Source organism: Protopterus annectens, chromosome 8.part0, assembly GCF_019279795.1.
Source record: "Protopterus annectens isolate FY-2018-M chromosome 8.part0, PAN1.0, whole genome shotgun sequence".
In the NCBI taxonomy this organism is placed as follows: domain Eukaryota; kingdom Metazoa; phylum Chordata; order Ceratodontiformes; family Protopteridae; genus Protopterus; species Protopterus annectens.
In genome coordinates this window covers 1,676,662,206-1,676,681,422 of record NC_056741.1, presented here as the reverse complement: position 1 = coordinate 1,676,681,422, position 19,217 = coordinate 1,676,662,206, and the positions used below count along the sequence as shown (strand labels likewise).

Here is a 19,217-nt window from a genome sequence, read left to right as displayed (position 1 = left end):
GACAACCGCAGCCATGGAGGAAAATAAATCAGTGGGCTATGAGATAGAAGGCTGTACTCTGGTAGGATCAGAGTCTACTAAAGCAGACTAGAAGATCCTGAACTCCAGAGATGAAACAACGTATGAGGTGAAAGATTTTCAAAGATGAAAGGTTCAGCCAGTTGCTGTAGGACCACACCAGTGTTTTTGTGTGTGTGATCATAGCCAAAGTAGAGGGGGTCAAGGGGTCCAGTGAAGACACCATTAGTCGAAAGTAAGCATGCACCTATGTGGACAAGAATGGGGATAAGAAAGCAAAGAAATACTGTGGTGAAGGAATTCAGAGACTATATTATGTTGTGTTTGGAAGGAGAATTAAAGATAAGCTAGGCATATGGGGCAAAAAGAAGGTTGAGGAGGTCAAATAGCTACACCATAGAGAAGTAGGTGAAGGGTAACAAGGTACAGGTTGAAAGGAAAATGACAGGGAAAAAAAAAACAGGAAGAGGAGTGAGTGCTATTAGTTGCACAGCACAAAGAATGAAGGGGGCAGCCTTGTCCAGGCTAAGCAAAGATGGCAGGAAAGTCACGGAGAACTGAAATGAAAAAAAAAAAAAAAAAAAAACTACACACACACAGGTCCCCAAGTAATACTTTCCTTCAGTTTTCACAAAGGAAAATAAGGGAAGGGTGCCAAGAGCAAAGCGGAGAGATCAGTGGACATACCAAGATAAAAAGGAAGATGGGGAAAGAAGTGATTTCTATGATGGCTGCACTCTAACAGCTTAATTTCATATCTGCCCCACTATGAAAACAGAAACTCAGAAAAAAGGCCATTGAATTTGTCTTTTTGGGTACATTTCAGTTACTGGCTAATAAGGGTACTGCCTGGATGCCTGCAAAGAAGAAATTTAGAGAACCTGAAAGAAAATCAACCACAAAAGGGGGGAAAACACTGTCTGGAAGAATCTTACAGCTGTTTGGCAAAAAGTATTTCAAGCTCAAGCTTTGGTACAAGACATGAATTCCAGTAATCTAGAGGAAAAAATAAGTCAAATGTACTCAGGGCGGATTAAAATAAATGAAACACTGAAGGAGTATATCAACTCAAACAGCTTTAAAAAATGGAAGAAGCTTTAAAAAGATATTCATATATTCACATAAAACTGTTACAGAGATAAAAATGAAGAATAGGCTGGCTCAGTATGAGACTGTTAAAGAAGAAATGTTCCAAAAAAAATGCTAGATTAGAGAACATTTATCCGAGATTTTCTGCTGTACCAGAGAAACTGGAAGGAGCAGAATGTATTACATGTTATAAAAGAACAAATAAGCAACTGGACTTGTATTACACAGCAGTTGTTAAATGAAAGGGCACATCATGTGTATGCTTCAAACCCAGCCATTAGAAAGCAGCCAAGACCTCCAACAGTAAAGATGCAATCTTACCACCAGAAAGAGTTGATTCTGACAAAACTGTAGCAGAAGGATAAAGCACTTGAAGTTGGACACGAGTGTTTGCGAAAAATGATTACTCACTGTACACCAGGCAGGAAATGAGTAAATTTATTCCAGCAAATCAGGGAATGTTGACAAGCAGGTGAGATATTCAAACTGCTGTATCCAGCCTGGTATCGAACTATTTTCCTGGAGGTGCAGAATGTGCCAAGGAGGAAATAAAGTTTGTCCAGCAAAAACTGAGCTATCAAACAGAAGGGGATTCTGATTCTTATTCTTTTGATAATAACTATGCCAGTGAGACCTTTTCCAATGTTCCACAGGAAAATGCTTGACTGACAAGAAAAAGCACAGGAGCTGGCTATAAGAACCAAGAGTACATTAGAAGTAAACCAGAGACTAGAGTTGGAAGATGGAAATCAACAAGAAGAAAACTAGCAATTCAGAAATTAATGAATAACTGGTGGATTACAAAGCATCAATCACATTTGTGAAATGTGCTGGAGCAAGAAAACCTGGAAATATTAGACATTTTTTGACATTGCTAAACATGTAGGGGACTCAAAAGCACTAATGTTTGGAAGAACATTAAGGAGAGGGGAAGAGAAAGGAAAGAGGCAACTGTAAGTAAAATATTTTTTGTTCTTAACAGTATTTTTAATAAAACATGACATATACTGCATGTTACACAGTAAAAGCCTTTTTGGTTATATGCGTAATAGGGATACTAAAGTAAACAGGTGCCCCTTTTTCTCCTTTCCTTCCTTATTTCTTCTTATTCAGTTTTATGAAATGTAGGCACTGCAATATAAAGAGAATAAGCCTGGATGAAGGAACATGATACAAGTAAAACTGATAATTTTTTTCTTACTTTTACATAGTGGAATGATTGAATTAAGGCCCTTGGCTTGATTTAATAAAATTAAAGTGGAAGCAAGTAATGAATGTAATGAAAAGTTTTCATTTATCAAATAAATTCTCACAGTGCAACATGAGAAGCTTGTAGCTGAAGGTATCTACGTAACTGTTTCTCATGTTTCAATGGAGATGAGCTGAGAAAGGGCAACAAAAAAGTACAGTTTTGTACCTACCATAAATGTAGATGTTAGAGTGCCTTCACTGCTGTAGTCATTACACTTGGGTTATCCAGCCGTCAGGCGGTCCTGCAGTCGACCAGAGTTCCAAAGTCTTGGTCCGACGTCAGTTGCTGTCACTTCTTCCCTGATGTCAGTGCACCAGGGGTATACAAGATGCAGCCAACACCATTTTCTTCAGTTTCTTGCCCCAGATGTCAGGTGCCCCCAAATAGGTAGGCAATATACATTGTTAATAACTGCATAAAAAAAAAAAGAAAACCAATTATTTCAGTTACAAGAAAATACACCAAATAGGTTGAATAGGTATTGAGGTACAGATAAGTCCCAGGAAAAATAGTGGGGATGGAGGGTGGGTAACCTGGACTGCAGCAGTGAAGACACTAACATCTACATTTATGGTAGGTACAAAACAGTACTATGTTCATCGTGTTTCACTGCTGCAGTCATTACACTTGGGTAGAATCCCAAAGCTGAGGTTGGGAGGCTGGAGCTAAAAGGCTTTCGGTGTGACTATAAGGCCCTACAGCACTGCAGTGGCGAAACCAACTCTGGATTTCGAGTAAAGAGGCAGGTGGTAATGCTTGGTAAAGGTATGCACTGAACTCCAAGTTGCTGCTTCCAAAATATCCTTGGTAGGTACTCCTCTGAGGTAGGCAGTTGAGGTGGCTGTAGCTCTGGTGGAATGAGACCTGTTGTTGCTAGGCACAGTTTTTCCATGTTGTGTGTAGCAGAAACGTATACAGTGTCCTATCCATTTGGAAATGGTCTGTTTTGTAATAGCTTTCCCCTGTGATCCTGCAGCATATGCTACTAACAGTTGTTCAGTTTTTCTGAAGGCTTTTGTTTTGTTCAAATAGTAGCGTAGCTGTCTGTGTATGCCCAAAGTATGCAGAAGTCTCTCCCCTTTATTCTGGGGGTTTGGATAGAATGTTGACAAATGAATAGTTTGGTTTAGGGCCACACTTGATACCACCTTTGGCATAAAAGTAGGGTTTGTTCTTAAAGACACCCTGTCTTGATGAAAAATGATGAAAGGTTCCACTGCCATTAGTGCCTGTAACTCAAACTCTTCATGCTGAAGTTATTGCCAAGAGCAGAGCAGTTTTCCATGAGACATATTTTAATTCTGCTGAATTTGCTGGTTCAAAAGGTTGTAAAGTTAATTTCTCCAAGACATAGTTGAGGTCCTAAGTTGGAGTTGGAGCTCTATGGGGCGGTCTTATGTTTTTAGCCCCTCTGAAGTACTGTTTAAGTAAAGGATGCGAGAAAATTGGTGGATCTGTGTTGTAATGAGCAGAGATGGCAGAGGCATGGATTTTAATGGATGAAAATGACAGGCCTTTGTCCAGCATCTCAGTCAAATATTGTAGTATCTGAGGAATGTTGGGGACAAGAGGGTCAAGGCCTTGAGCCTGGTTCCAGGCACAGAATCTCTTCCGTTTTTCTGAGTAGGATTTCCTGGTGCTAGGCCTCCTGGCCTCCAAAATTACATCCATCACAGCTTTAGTGAGAGGAGTAGTCTTTTATTAAGTAATCTGCCATGCAGCCAGGTTTAATGTTTTGAGCTGGCTGTGAAATATCTGATTGTTTTGCTGAGTCAGAAGGTGCAGAACTTGAGGTAAAATCTATGGTGGGCCCTGAGCTAAGTTCTTTAAGATTGGTTCTTTAAGATTACCAGTGCTGGCGTGGCCAGTCTGGGGCAATCAGGATCATTTTTGGCTTTTCTTGTCTGGCTTTTAGGAGTACCTTTGAAGGGAGAGGCAGAGGTGGGAAAGCATATAGTTGTAGGTTTTTCCAGCTGAATGAGAGAGCATCCACTTTCCATGCTTGTGTGTGGTAAGTCCTTGTGCAGAATTTCTGTAGCTGGCAATTCAGTGGGGAGGCAAACAGATCTATGTCCGGCCTCCACCATTTTTGTGCTATCATGCTGAATATTTATGGATTTAATTTCCACTCATGTGGATCCATGATGTTTCTGCTTAAGTTGTCTGCCAGAGTATTTCTCTCCTGGCAGGAATTGTGCTTGCAGATGAACTTGAAAGGTTAGAGCTGTATTCCACAAGGTCATGGCTTGCCTGCAGAGGGGGTATGAATGAGTGCCCCCTTGCTTGTTTATGTACCACATAACTGTGGTATTGTCTGTCTTTAGTAGTAGTTGTCCTGGATGTAAAAGATCCTTGAAGGCTGTTAGGGCATTTTGTACAGCTAGCATCTCTTTTTGATTGATGTGAAGATGCCTTTGTTCTGTGGTCCACTTGCCCTGAACACATTTTCCTGCCATGTGTGGTCCACAGGCGTAATCCGAAGCATCTGTTGTCAGTGTCTAACTGGCTGGGGGCGGAGTGAAAGGTTGTCCCTTGTTTAGGTGACATACCTGTGCCCACCATCGAAACTCTTGTTGTAGGCAAGGAATAAGTGGTATCACTGTTTCTAGACTGTGACAGTGTTGAGACCAAACATTCTTTAGGTACCATTGTAATTTCCTCATATGCAGTCTGGCATATGAAATTAGTAGTATGCAAGATGCCATGAATCCCAAGGCCTGCAGAATTTTTCTTGCAGGGAGTTGGGTTTTTGTTACCATCAATTGAAAGTATTGAGTCAGTTGTCCTTGTTTGTCTGGTGTGAGATAAGTCATCTGGGCCGTTGTATTTAAGCTGGCACCCAGAAATATTACCTCTTGTGAGGGCACTCATTTTGACTTCTTTTCATTTACTGTGTACCCTAGGCAAATTAGCAAGCTTTTTACAAACGCCAGATGCTTTAGAAGAATGTCCTTGCTTTCTGCTTGAATAAGGCAGTCGTCCAAGTATGGGTATATTTGAATCCCCCTTTGTCTGCAAAATCCAATTACTGGTGCCAGGCATTTTGTGAAGACCCTGGGCGCAGTAGATAAGCCAAAGTGCAGTGCAGAGAATTGGTAATGCGTTGAATCTGCTAAGAATCTGAGGTATCTTCTGCAATTTTGTCTGATAGGGTGAGCCAAGCTTTCTTGCCCAGTATGGGAAGAAGCTGCTGTAGTGTCAACATTTTGAATTTTGGAACATCCAGGTAAGTATTTAGAGAAGAAAGATCCAGAATGGGCCTCCAGGCTTTGTCTTTTCTGGGAACCAGAAAGAGTCTTGAGTAAAATCCTTGTCCTTGCTCCTGTGTTGGTACCTTTTGAATAGCCCATGTCCATGAGTGCTGTAATTTGTTTTTGAGCCTCTGCCCATTGATTTGGTGGCAGGTTTGGCAATCCTTTTAGCCTTGTGTGAAAGTGGAACCTGTAACCTTGAGATACAATATTCAGAACCCATTTGTCTTGGGTGATCATATGCCAATTGTGAGAAAAAAGTGCTAGTTCCCCCCCCCCCCAAGGGGGCTGCCAAGAGAGAAGTGATTGGCAGCTGAAGGGGGGGAAGTCATTGGGACTGTTTCCTATAAGGTTGTGGCCTGTCTTCCCCTCCTTTCTGGGTTGATACACCCTATTGTCGAGGCCTGTAAGAACCTTGTGGCTGACCACTGCCTCTTGGGCGTCTGTATCTGCCCCTTTGAGGTCTGTCTGTAACTGGAAAGGACCAATTTGTTGGCCAATTTCTGCTAAATCGAGGAGGCTGAACCTGTAAGAAATCCTTCACCGTTTGCATAGATTTTGCCTTATCCTCCATTTTCTTTAATACCTCTTCTGCCTTAACTCCAAATAAAACATCCTGCTGCAAAGGTGCATCCAATAATTTTGCTTTAACATGATCAGTTAAACTTTGTTCTTTTAACCAAGCATGCCTTCGAATGACAGACCCTGTAACTGCTGCTCTACAAGAGGCCTCTAACAAATCAAAACCACATTGCAAAGTAGGTTTCCCCACTTGTTCTGCTGCATGCAATAAATCCTGCATTTCCTTATGGTCAGGAAGATCTGAATTTGGAAGCATTTTTTTGTTTTGAGACATTAAAAATTGCTGATATTTAAGCATGTGAAACGGCAATTTAAGGCCGTCATTGCTAAAGTTGCAGATGTGTAGTTTCAGGGTCAGCAACAGGGATTTTATAAAGAAATTTGTGTGAGTCAGGGACTCTGTAGTATCTGTCTGGTTTGGAGCATGGGGCAAAGAATCAGGATTTAAACTGGATTCAGAGTACACATCATCCACAATATCTAACACTGGCGGAATAGCAAGGGGTCTGTGTTGAGGCAGTAAAAGGAAATCTGAGCCTTTTCTTGGATTCTGAGTAATCCTGGCCCTCTCAATGGAAATGCTCCCTCATGGTATGTAAAGTTTCCCCAAAAGAGTAGTCCTCTGGAGGAGAGGCTGAAGGAATCGATTCTTCAGCATCAGAATCCTCACAGGGGGGTAAAGAGTATCCCTGATCTGAGGAGGAATCCGAAGAAATGGAAACCTGGTCAGATGAGTCATAGTCTGCATCCTGTCTAGGCCTTTTATCAGGAGGGGGATGGGAACCCCTGATCAGAGTAATTAAGTCTTCGGCCATTTTGAGCATCTGTTTCTTAGGCATGGAGTCCTGTCCTGGTGAATGTTGAACTTGCTTCTTAGATTTTAAAGGGGTTTTAGACTTGGCAGAAGATTTGATGGTTAGTTGAGTAGGTCTGAATACAACCTCTGAAGCGGAGGGCTGTTCAGCTGCTCTGGATCCCTCTGAAGGGTTAGTTTCGGTAGGCCCTAAATCTTGAGTATCCGGAGGTCCAGCCATCTCCATGTGGGAGTCAGAGGCGGCCTGTGGTTCTAAAGAAGCGGTCATCAGGGGCTGCGAAGGCACCTCGCTGAAAACCGGAGGACCGGTGACTGGCCTAGAAGAGGCTTTGTCGTCAGTTTTGGGCCTCAGATGCCTGTCCTTGTCTTTGTGCTTTTTGTGTATCCCAGTCGTCGGTTGTTCCGATGGCATGGTATAATTGAATTTTCTGCCAAAATAATGTTGGGCAAAATCAAATGGACGTTTAATAGTGCGTTTGTTAAACCTAGCACAAAACTAACAACCAGTGACGTCGTGGTCTGGGCCTAGGCATGGGATACAGTAAGAATGAAAATCCTTATGAGGTATTTGCTTCCCACAAGAAATACAATTATTAGCTTTTTCTGACATCGGTCTGAGGCAAGAAGAAGTTTCCCCAATGGGGTACTTAGCTTTGCTGTCGCTTCAGGACTGATGTCAGGTTGTCAGTAGTATAAAGTAAGGCAGCCGATGCCATTACATCAGTTTTTCTTGCCCTAACCTGTCAGGAGCCCCCAAGTAGGATCCAGGTTCTGGTGGAAGAACCCCACCAGTAAAAAGTAAATACCAAAATGTCCCTTGTAAGGAGAGAGAAGAAAGAAGAGGGGGATGGAGGGAAACCAGGACTGCAACCGTGAATACACTAACATCTACATTTATGGCAAGTGTACACAACTGTACTATATTCTTCATGTTTCACTGTTGCAGTCATCACATTTGGGTGGATTCCTAAAGCTGAGGAAAAGGATGGAGGCAGTCAAGGAGATTAGAGGCTGGCTAGGATGCCCTGCAAGACTGCAGATGCAAACCCTGCCCTAGATTTTGAGAAGATAGGCAGGTGGTAATGTTTGGTTAAAGTGTGAAGAGATGTCCATGTGGCAGCCTCCAGGATGTCCCTGATGGGGAGTCCTCTGAGGAAAGCTGCAGAGATGGAGGCTGCTCTGGTGGAGTGTGTCCTGACCCCCTTGGGGGGGGGCTTTCCATGTTGCTTGTAGCAGAAATGGATGCAGTGTGCATTTGGAAATTATTTGTTTGGGGATGGCTTTGCCCTCTGCCCCTGCAGCAAAACTAACCAGCAATTGATCAGATTTTCTGAAGGATTTAGTCCTGTCTAGACAGGATCTGAGCTGTCTGTGCACATCTAGAGTGTGCAGGATTCTTTCCCCCTTGTTCTGTGTGTTAGGGAAAAAGGTTGGCAAATGAATAGATTGGTTGAGAGCCACACTGGACACCACTTTGGGCATGAAGGCAGGGTTATTCCTGAGGGAAACCCTGTCAGTATGGAAGATTATGAAGGGCTCTATAGCCATGAGTGCTTGCATCTCAGAGACCCTTCTGGCTGAAGTGATGGCCAGAAGGGAAGCTGTCTTCCAGGAGATAAATTTTAGCTCTGCTGAAGATGTTGGTTCAAACGAGGGGCAGGGTGAGCTTTTCCATCACAAAGTTAAGGTCCCAAGCTGGGGTTGGTGCTCTTCTGGGTGGCCTCAAGTTGCTAGTCCCTCTAAGGAATTGTTTAATCAGAGGGTGTGAGAAAAGGGGATGTTCAGTGGGGAAATGAGCAGAGATAGCAGAGGCATGAATTTTAATAGAAGAAAAAGAGACCACTGTGTAGCAGGGTCAGTTAAGTAATCAAGGATGAGGGGGGGAGAGCTGTGCTGTATTGTTTCCCTTAGCCTGAATCCAGGTGCAGAACCTTTTCCATTTGTCAGCATAAGACTTTCTAGTGCTAGGGCATCTGGCTTCACGTATAACATCTAGAACCGGTTTACTGAGGTTGGCAGATTGATCGGTGGTTAGGGAATAAGCCAAGCTGCCAAATTGAGGGTCTGCAATTGGGGATGCATAAATTCTCCTTCCCTCTGGGTCAGGAGATTTGGGGTCTGAGTGAGATGCCATGGTGGCAGTGGGGACAGGCTGTGCAACAGTGGGTACCAGTGCTGGTGAGGCCGGTCTGGAGCAATAAGAATTGTCCTTGGTTTTTCCTCCTTTACTTTGAGCAGTACCCTGGGGATGAGAAGTAGTGGAGTAAAGGCACAGACCGATAAATTGGCCCAGGGGAAGGACAGGGCATCCACTTTCCAAGCCATGGAATGATGCTCCCTGGTGCAGAACTTGCTGAGCTGATGGTTGGTGTGGAAGGCAAAGAGGTTGACCTTCAGGGTGCTCCATTTCTGAGTTATTAGGGTTTAGGTTATTTTGTCTAGCTGCCACTTGTGTGGGTCCAGAAGATTTCTGCTTAAGTGGTCTGCCAGAGAGTTTAGAGAACCTGGCAGGAATTGTTCTAACAGGTGGAGTTGCATGGCAGAAGCTGTGTGCCAAAGGGTCATGGTCAGCCTGCATAGAGAGAGTAGGAGTGAGTCCCTCCCTGCTTGTTGATATACCTCATCACAGAAGTGTTGTCTGTTTTGATTAGGAGAGCCCCTGGGGAGAGAAGGGGCTGGAAACCTGTCAAGGTGTGCTGGACAACTATCATCTCTCTCTGGTTGATGTGCAGATGGATTTGCTGTGGGCTCCATTGGCCCTGTATGCACCTGCCATCCAGGTGTGCACCCCAGGCATAGTCTGATGCATCTGTGGTGAGGGTCTGGGTGGCAGGGAGTGGAGAGAAAGGTAGTCCCTTGTTGTGGGAGCATGCTGCTGCCCACCAAAGAAAATCTTTTCTGAGGCAAGGTATCCTGGGTATAAGAGTCTCCAGGTCTTGAGACTGCTGACAGCAAAGGCTTTTTAGGTACCACTGAAGTTTCCTAATATGCAGTCTGGCATATGGAATGAGTAGAGTGCAAGATGCCATGAACCCCAGAGCATGCAGGATTTTCCTTGCAGATAACTGGGGTCTGCTGGCTAGTTGAGAGAAGTAGGCTCAGGAAAGTTTGCTTTTCTGGTGTAAGGAATGTTATATGGGATGCTGTGTCCAGGCTTGCACCCACAAATATAATCCTTTGGGTGGCTACTTGTTTGGATTTCTTTTCGTTGATTGTGTACCCTAGTGAGGTTAGTAGGGACTTTACAAAGGCCAGGTGCTTGAGCAGCTTTTCCTGGTTGTCTGCCTGAATTAGGCAGTTGTCTAAGTATAGGTAAATCTGGATATTCCTTTGTCTGCAAAAGGCAATGGCCGGAGCCAGACATTTTGTGAAAAATCTGGGAGCAATAGATAAGCCAAAGGGAAGTGCAGAGAATAGAAGTGCAGAGATCCTGCTCTGAAAAGAACAGTTGTGTACACTTGCCATAAATGTAGATGTTTAAGTGTATTCACTGTTGCAGTCATCACATTTGGGTTATCTGCCTGCAGGTAGCCCTCAGTCAGCCTGAATACCAGAGTCTTGGGATTTTCTGCATCAATGTTGCCGCTCCTTCCATGACGTCAGATCGTCAGGGGTATAAAACATGCAGCCGACGCCATTACATCAGTTTTTCTTGCCCCAGATGTCAGGAGGCCCCACAATAGGAAGCAATTGCATGGTGTGGAACACCCCCAGTATAAAGTAAATACCAATGTTATAAGATATGGCCAAACAAAAAAGAATAAGTAGAAGTATAGAGAAGTCAGGGGGCTGGAGGGAGTGCAACCATGACTGCAACAGTGAATACACTTGAACATCTACATTTATGGTAAGTGTACACAACTGTACTATGTTCTTTGTGTTTCACTGTTGCAGTCATCACATTTGGGTTGTTTCCCAAAGCTCAGGATGGGTGGAGGAAGTTAAGAAGCATTAGGGCTGGCAAGCAGGCCCTGTAAGACTGCTGTGGCAAATCCAGATCTGGATTTAGAAAAGATAGGCAAGTGGTAATGCTTCGTGAAGGTGTGTACAGAGCTCCAGGTTGCAGCTTGTAAGATGTCCCTGGTAGGGACTCCCCTGAGAAATACTGTAGAGGCTGATGTAGCCCTAGTGGAATGTGTTCCAATCCTCTGTGGGGTAGGTTTCCCATGGTGTTTGTAGCAGACATGGATGCAGTGTGCTATCCATTTAGAAATGGTTTGCTTTGAAATGGCCTTGCCCTCTGCCCCTGTAGTAAAGCTGACTAGCAGCTGACCAGATTTTCTGAAAGGTTTAGTACTGCCCAGATAGAACCTAAGCTGCCTGTGCACGTCCAGGGAGTGCAGGATCCTTTTCCCTATATTCGGAGGATTAGGGAAAAATGTTGGCAAATGAATGGATTGGTTTAAAGCCACACTAGATACCACCTTGGTCATAAATAATGGGTTAATCCTGAGGGAAACCCTGTCTGCATGGAAAATAATGAAGGGTTCCACGGCCATAAGGGCCTGCAATTCAGATGCTCTTCTTGCTGAAGTGATGGCTAGACGTAAAGCTGTTTTCCAGGAGAGGAATTTTAAGTCTGCTGAAGCTGCAGGTTCAAAGGGTGGAAGTGCGAGTTTTTCCAAAATAAAGTTAAGGTCCCAGGCTGGAGTGGGAGCTCTCCTGGGGGATCTTACATTTTTGGCTCCTCTCAGGAACTGTTTGACCAGAGGATGAGAGAAGAGGGGTGGCTCAGTATTAATAATGAGCTGAGATATCAGAGGCATGAATCTTAATTGAAGAGAAGGATAGGCCTTTGTGGAACATTTCTGTTAAATAATCTAATATATGAGGTAAGCTGGACACAGTTGTTTCCATACCTTGAGACTGGCTCCAAGAACAGTATCTTTTCCACTTTTCTGAATAGGATTTTCTAGTACTAGGCGTCCTTGCTTCAAGGATGACATCCAGCACCTGTTTACTGAAGGTTGCTGGTGATGAGTTCAGGGGATGAGCCAGGCTGCTAGGTTCAGGGTTTGTAGCCGAGGATGCAAAACCTAGCCCTTCTGCTGGGAGATTAGGGAGAGGGTCTGAAGCAGGTGCCATGGTGGCAGTATTGTCAGACTGCGCAAAAGTGGGTACCAGTGCTGGCGTGGCCAGTCTGGTGCAATAAGGATTGTCCTTGGCTTGCCCTGTCTGATCTTTAGTAGAACCTTTGAGAGGAGGGGGAAAGGCATAGATTGAGAGGTTTTCCCATGTAAAGGACAGGGCATCCACTTTCCATGCTTGGCTGTGGGGAGTTCTGGTGCAATATTTGCTCAATTGATAGTTCTGAGGGGAAGCAAAGCGGTTCACCTCTGGCACCCCCCCCCCCCCATCTGTGGATCAGAAGCTTGAATGATTTGGGCTCCAGTTTCCACTTGTGTGGGTCCAATAAATTTCTGCTCAAGTCATCTGCCAGTAAATTTAGTTTGCCTGGCAGGAATTGAACTTGCAGGTGCACTTGACTGCTCAAGGCTGTGTTCCACAGAGCCATGGATAACCTGTAGAGTGGGTAGGAATGGGTTCCCTCCTGGTTGTTTATGTAACACATAACTGTGGTGTTGTCTGTCTTTATCAATAGTTGCCCTGGAAGAATAAGGCATTTGAAGGCTGTTGCAGCACTCTGTACAGCTAACATTTCTTTTTGATTGATATGCAGATGCATCTGCTGTGGGCTTCATTTGCCTTGAATGCATTGTCCTGCTATGTGAGGCCCCCCCATGCATAGTCTGATGCGTCAGTTAGGGTTTGGGTGGCAGGGGGTTGAGTGAAAGGGAGTCCTTTGTTGTGGTAGCAGACCTCTGCCCACCAAAGGAACTCTGCCCTTAGGCAAGGAATGATAGGAATCATTGTTTCCAGGTCCTGAGAATGTTGACACCAGAGACTTTTTGTGTTGACACCAGAGACTTTTAAAGTACCATTGAAGTTTCCTCATATGTAGTCTTGCATATGGAATTAGTAGAATGCAAGAGGCCATGAACCCTAGGGCTTGCAGTATTTTTCTTGCAGATAGCTGGGTTTTGGTGGCCAGTAGACTGAAGTAGTTTGTCAAATTTGTTTTTCTGGAGAGAGAGGAATGCTATCTGGGAAGTTATGTTCAAGCTTGCTCCCAGGAATACAATCTGTTGGCTGGGTACCAGATGTGATTTGTTTTTGTTGATGGTGTACCCCAGTGAAGTTAGAAGTCTCTTTACAAATGTCAGGTGCTGGAGTAGCAATTCCTGACTGTCCGCCTGAATCAGGCAATTGTCCAGGTATGGGTAAATTTGAATTTTTCTCTGCCTGCAATACGCAATGGCTGGAGCTAGGCATTTTGTGAATACCCTGGTGCAGTAGATAAGCCAAAGAAAAGTGCAGAGAATTGATAGTGCATAGAGCCTGCTCTGAAACGTAAATATTTTCTGCAAAATTCCTTTATGGGGGTGTGCAGATAAACTTCTTTTAAGTCTAGGGTGGCTAGCCAAGAGTTTGTGGCTAGCATAGGAAGCAGTTGTTAGAGAGTAAGCATTTTGAATCCTGGAACCACCAGGAAGGTGTTGAGAATAGACAGATCCAGGATAGGGCGCCAGGAGTTTTCTTTTCTTGGTACCAGAAACAGTCTGGAGTAAAAACCTTGTCCCCTTTGTTCTGATGGGACAGGTTTAATAGCCTTCATACTAAGAAGAGAAAGTACTTGCTTTTGGGCCTCTGCCCACTGGTTTGGGGGGAGGTCTGGCCATCCGCTTGGGGTTGGTAGTGAGTGGAAGTAGAATCTGTATCCCTGGGATACAATGTTCAAGGCCCATCTGTCCTGGGTGATGCACTCCCACTTTATTGCATGGAGGGCCAGTTTTCCCCCTAAGGGTGCAAGTACTTGGGCAAGGCTTGGAAGTGTTAAGCATAAGTCATGGAGAGATTTTACCATAGGATGGTGACTTAATACTCCCTGTTTTAGAGGTGGGAGCACTCCTTTGCTTAGATCTGTGCATACACTGAGACTGTAATCTTGGTGGTCTGCTGCCCCTGGGTTTGGACTGAAGGTCAGGGAGGGGCTGGAAAGGACCAGTTTTTAGAAGGCCAATGCCTACTGAATCTAGGTGGCTGTACCTGTAGGAAATCTAACAGTTTGCACAGATTTAGCTTTTTCCTCCATCTTTTTGAAGATGACTTCTGCTTTATTGCCAAACAGGCATTCTTAGTTTAATACTGTATCTAGTAATTTTGTTTTGACATGGTCTGGAAAGATTTGTTCCTTAAGCCAAGCATTCCTTCTAAGAACAGACCCAGTGACAGCAGCCCTGCAAGATGCTGCTAAGGCATCAAAACCACATTGCAAATTATGTTTTCCAACTTGGTTAGCAGAATGCATCAACTCTTGTAAATCTTTATGTTCTGCACAATCAGGAATCAACATAATTTTCTTTTTAATTAGCTCCATAACATGTTGCTGATACGTTAACATATGAAACTGGCAATTTAAAGCCCTGATTGCAAGAGTGGCAGAGGTGTATACCTTCTTACCCCATCTGTCTTTAAAGCCCTGGAGTCCCTGTCCGAAGGGGTAGGGTTTTTCGCTGTAGTAGCCTTAATGCCTGTAGTTCCCTGGGAAATGGTCTCTGGATCCGCAGTAGGATTCTTAGAGGAATTTGTGGGAGTCAGGTACTCTGTAGTACCTGTCAGGTTTCCTGGGAGCCAGAGGCAAAGTATCAGGGGTAAGGCTGGATTCTAAGAAAACATCTACAATTTCCAGAACAGGAGGTATAGCTAGAGGCCTGTGCTGAGGCAAGTTTAAAAATTCCCGGAGTGTATTTTTGGACTGTGGGTAGTCCTGGCACTCCCAGCAGAAAAAGTGTATGCAGGGTTTAACCAAAAGAAAAATCTTCTGGTGGGGACGCAGACAGAATGGAATCCTCTACATCAGGATCCTCATAGGTAGATAAGGGTATGTCCTGGTAATCAGAAGGATCAGAGTTAACAGACTCATGATCTGAAGAATCAGAAGGAAAATCAGTTCTTGGTCTTTTTGAAGGGGAAGGCTGTCTTCCCCCAATTAAAGTAATAAGATCTTCAGCCATTCTAAGCATTTGTTTCTGAGGCATGTGGGCCTGAGAATACGTTTTGGTTGTCTGTTTCCTAGGCATAGTGCAAACTCTGGGCCTCAAAAATTTGGTATTTTTGGGTTGAAACAAAGTAGTCAGTTTAATATGAAAATCGGAAGGCCTGAATACACTCAGAAGCTGGTGCCTGCATAGCGGCTCTGGACCCATCCAAGGTAGAGACATCCACAGGTTCCATAGTTGAAGAAGCATCTCGTGGCATACCAGACTCTGAATGGGTCTCAGTGGAGGCCTGTGAATCTGTAGAAGCGGGTATTAGGGGCTGCGAAAGTGCCTCACTGAGTACCGGCGGACTGGCGACTAGCTTAACGGAAGCATCGTTGGCAGTTTTGGGCCTATGCAGTCTGTCTCGGTTTTTATCCTTACATTTTTTTTGGAAGATAGGTAGTTGGATGGCTTATCGAAGCCATTTCAGAATATGGAGAACAAGAGCGAAAGAATTTAGTGACAAAAACAGCCAGACGACTAATAGTTCGGGCTTTGAACTAGGCACAAAACAGACAATAAGGAACGTCTTGGTCTGGGCCTAAACAGGTGACGCAGTAAGAATGAAAATCTCTGAGGTATTTGCTTTCCACAGGCAAGACAAGTAACTTTTTACTGACATTGGTTCGAGCAAGAATAAAGGATCCCCAACGGGGTACTTATCTTTTAGAAGACTTCAGGTCTGAAACTCGAAAAATGAACATTTCAGGAGGCACTTGCAAACTGCTTCTGCTTCGGACACTGCACGGCAAGAAAAGCTGATGTAATGGCATCAGCTGCATGTTTTATTCCCCTGACAACCTGACGTTATGGAAGGAGCGACCGCATCTGACGCAGAAATCCCAAGACTCTGGTATTCAGGCAGACTGAGGGCTACCTGCAGGCAGATAACCCAAATGTGATGACTACAACAGTGAAACATGAAGAACATTGTAGATATTTTCCTGCATGATTCCCTGATAGGAATGTGGAGGTAGACTTCGCTTTGGCCTAGGGTGGCTAGCCAAGCATCCTTGGAGAGCATGGATAGCAGCTGCTGGATGGTGAGCATTTTGAATTTTGGTATCACCAGGAAGGTGTTTAGAATGGACAGATCAAGGATGGGGCACCAGGTGCCCTATTTTCTGGCTACCAGAAAGTCTGGAGTAGAAACCTTGGCCTTTCTGTTCTGCAGGAACATGCTCTATTACCTTCATATAGAGCAGGGAAAGAATTTGCTTTTGCGCCACTGCCCACTAATTTGGAGGTAGATCTGGGAACCCTTTTGGAGTTGGAAGGGTTTGGAAAGAAAATATGCATCTCTGGGGCACTATGTTGAGGACCCATCGGTCGTTGGTAATGGTGGCCCAAGTACTTGCATGAAAGGAGAGTTTTCCTTCTAGGGGTAAGTGAAGGTGGGCAGAGGGAGGGGGTGGGGAGGTGAGTCATTGTGAGCTCTTACCATGAGGGGGTGGCTTAGAACTCCCTGTTTTTGAAGTGGAGGAAGTGCACTGTTTAGATCTCTGCATTCCCTGTGGCTGCTGTCTGGGGGGGGGGGTCTGCTTCCATGGGGTCTGGGCTGAATTGACCTGGTGGGAGTAGGAAAGGACCAGTGCTTGGAAGGGCAATGCCTGCTGAACCTGGGTGGCTGGACCTGTAAGAAATCCTCAACTGTCTGCATAGATTTTGCTTTTTCTTCCATCTTTAAGACCTCTTCTGCTTTAGAGAATAATAAGTTGTCTTTGTGCAAGGGGGCGTCCAGCAATTTAGATTTAACATGGTCTGGCAAGGGCTGTTCCTTAAACCATGCATGCCTTCTAAGGACAGAACTGGTGACTGCTGCATTGCAAGAAGCTTCCAGGGCATCAAAACCACAGTGCAAGGTGTGTTTAGTTACTTGAATTGCAGACTGCATTAACTCTTGTAACTCTTTAGATTCTGCACAAGCAAGAAGGGAAGACTGTTTTTGTTTGAGGAGTTCCAGGGTATGTTGCTGAAATTTTAGCATATGGAACTGGCAATTTAGTGCTCTGATAGCAAGAGTAGCATAGGTGTAATACTTTACCCCATCTGTCTAGTGCTCGGGAATCCCTATCTGAGGGGGTGGGATTCTTAGCAGAGGTTGCTTTCATTCCTTTAGGCCCTTGAGAAATTACCTCAGGGTCAGCAGTAGGATTTTTAAAAAGAAATGTGTGCGAGTCAGGGACTCAAATACCTGTCTGGTTTTCTGGGTGCAGGAGGGAGGGTGTCAGGAGTCAAACTGGATTCCAGAAAAACATCCAGGACTGGGGGAAATGGCCAGGGATCTGTGCTGTGATCTAAGAATTCCCAGAGTCTCTTTTTAGACTGAGGGTAGTCCTGACATTCCCATTGGAAATGCTCCCTTAAGGTATGAAGGGTTTCCCCAAAGGAAAAATCCTCTGGGGGAGAGGCTGAAGGAATGGAATCCTCTGCATCAGAATACTCATAAGCAGAGAGGGGTTGCATGTCTTCATATTCAGATGCATCAGTCATCAGACTCCTGTTCAGATAAAACTACTGGGGACAGATCTCTCTTTTGGAAGGGGTAGCTTGGCTTCCCCTGATCAGCACAATAAGGTCTTCCGCCACTTTAAGCATTTGAGACAGAGGCAAGGAAGCAGGTGCCTGAGATTGGGTCATTGGTTTCTTGGGTGTGGTTTGTACCCTGGGCCTTAGAAACTCTGCAGTTTTCGAAAGAATGGTAGATGTGAAAAAAGTCATTGGTTTGTGTCGAGAATCAGTAGTGCAAAGGACTTCCTCAGAAGCCGGTGCCTGCTCAGTGGCTCCAGACCCATCCAGTGGAGAGACAACCGCAGGATCCTTAGTCAAATAAGAGTTTTGCGGCATACCAGACTCTAAAAGGGTCTAGGTAGTGGCCTGCGAATCCACAGAAGCGGGCATCAGGGGCTGAGAAAGCACCTCACTGAGGCCGGAGAACTGATGACTAGCTTAACGGAAGCCTCATCAGTAGTTTGGATCCATGCAGTCTGTCTCTGTCTTTATCTTTACTTTTTTTCAGAAGATCTGCTGTCGGATGGCTTACCGAAGCCATATCAGAATTCAAGGACTGTAATAGAAAATATCTAACTACAATAAGGGCCCGATGACGTATAGTTCTGGTGTTGAACAACACACAAAAGCTACAGCGGGGGACGTCGTGGTCTGGGCCCAAGCAAGTGAAGCAGTAAGAATGAAAGTCTCTGTGTAGTATTTGCTTTCCACAGGCAAAGAATGAAAGTCTCTGTGTAGTATTTGCTTTCCACAGGCAAGACAAGTGTTAACTTTTTTTGACATCGGTTAGTGCAAGAAAAAAGTATCCCCATCGGTGTACTTAGCTTTAGAAGACTTCAGCTTCAATTCGGAAGATGAAACTCAGGTAGCGGCAGACCGGCATTTGTGCAAACTGCTTCTGCTTTGGGCTCCGCAGTAAGAAAGACTGATGTAATGCCGTGGGCTGCCTTACTTTATACTACTGATCACAGTCCTGAAGCGACAGCAACTGACGCAGAAATATTAAGCCTCTGGTATTCGGGCCGGCAGAGGGCTACCCTTGCAGGGATAACCCAAATGTGATGACTGCAACAGTGAAACACGAAGAACATCAGAGTACTTTTTTTCTTTCAGTGGCTAAAAGGTAATTTTTCTGAAAGCATTCAAGTTGTTTTCTACATCTGGAAGGGGAATAGATTGGACAAAACAGACATCTGCCAAACATTAGTGTATGCATGCAACACAAAAACAGAAACTAGACATTTTTAAAAAAGCTGTTATACATAACAGATATGAATAATAACTTATAATGGCAACAATATATCTTTTAATGTGAATGGTCTCACAGATGTATACAAAAAAGAAAGTAATGAATTACGTAAAAAATGCAGAGTACAAACAGCTATGCTACAGGAGACACATTTGGAAAGAACTGACCATGTGAATTTGATAAAGAAAGGATTTCAGGATGGTTACTCAGTGGAATATCTGGGACAAAGGAAAAGGGGAGCACTTGTATTAATTGCTAGAGGAGCTCCAAAAGTGAAAAAAAGAGGGTAAAAAGATAATGGTAGATTTGTAGCACTATGGGACTACTGGCAAGGGAGAAGGATTTACTG

General features: G+C 44.3%; 1 protein-coding gene across 1 annotated transcript in view; it reads right to left on the bottom strand.

The window, feature by feature from the left end:
- LOC122808527 (glucose-6-phosphate exchanger SLC37A2-like) overlaps positions 1 to 19,217 on the bottom strand; it is a 635,225-nt gene that overhangs the window by 561,704 nt on the left and 54,304 nt on the right. The window lies entirely within an intron of this gene.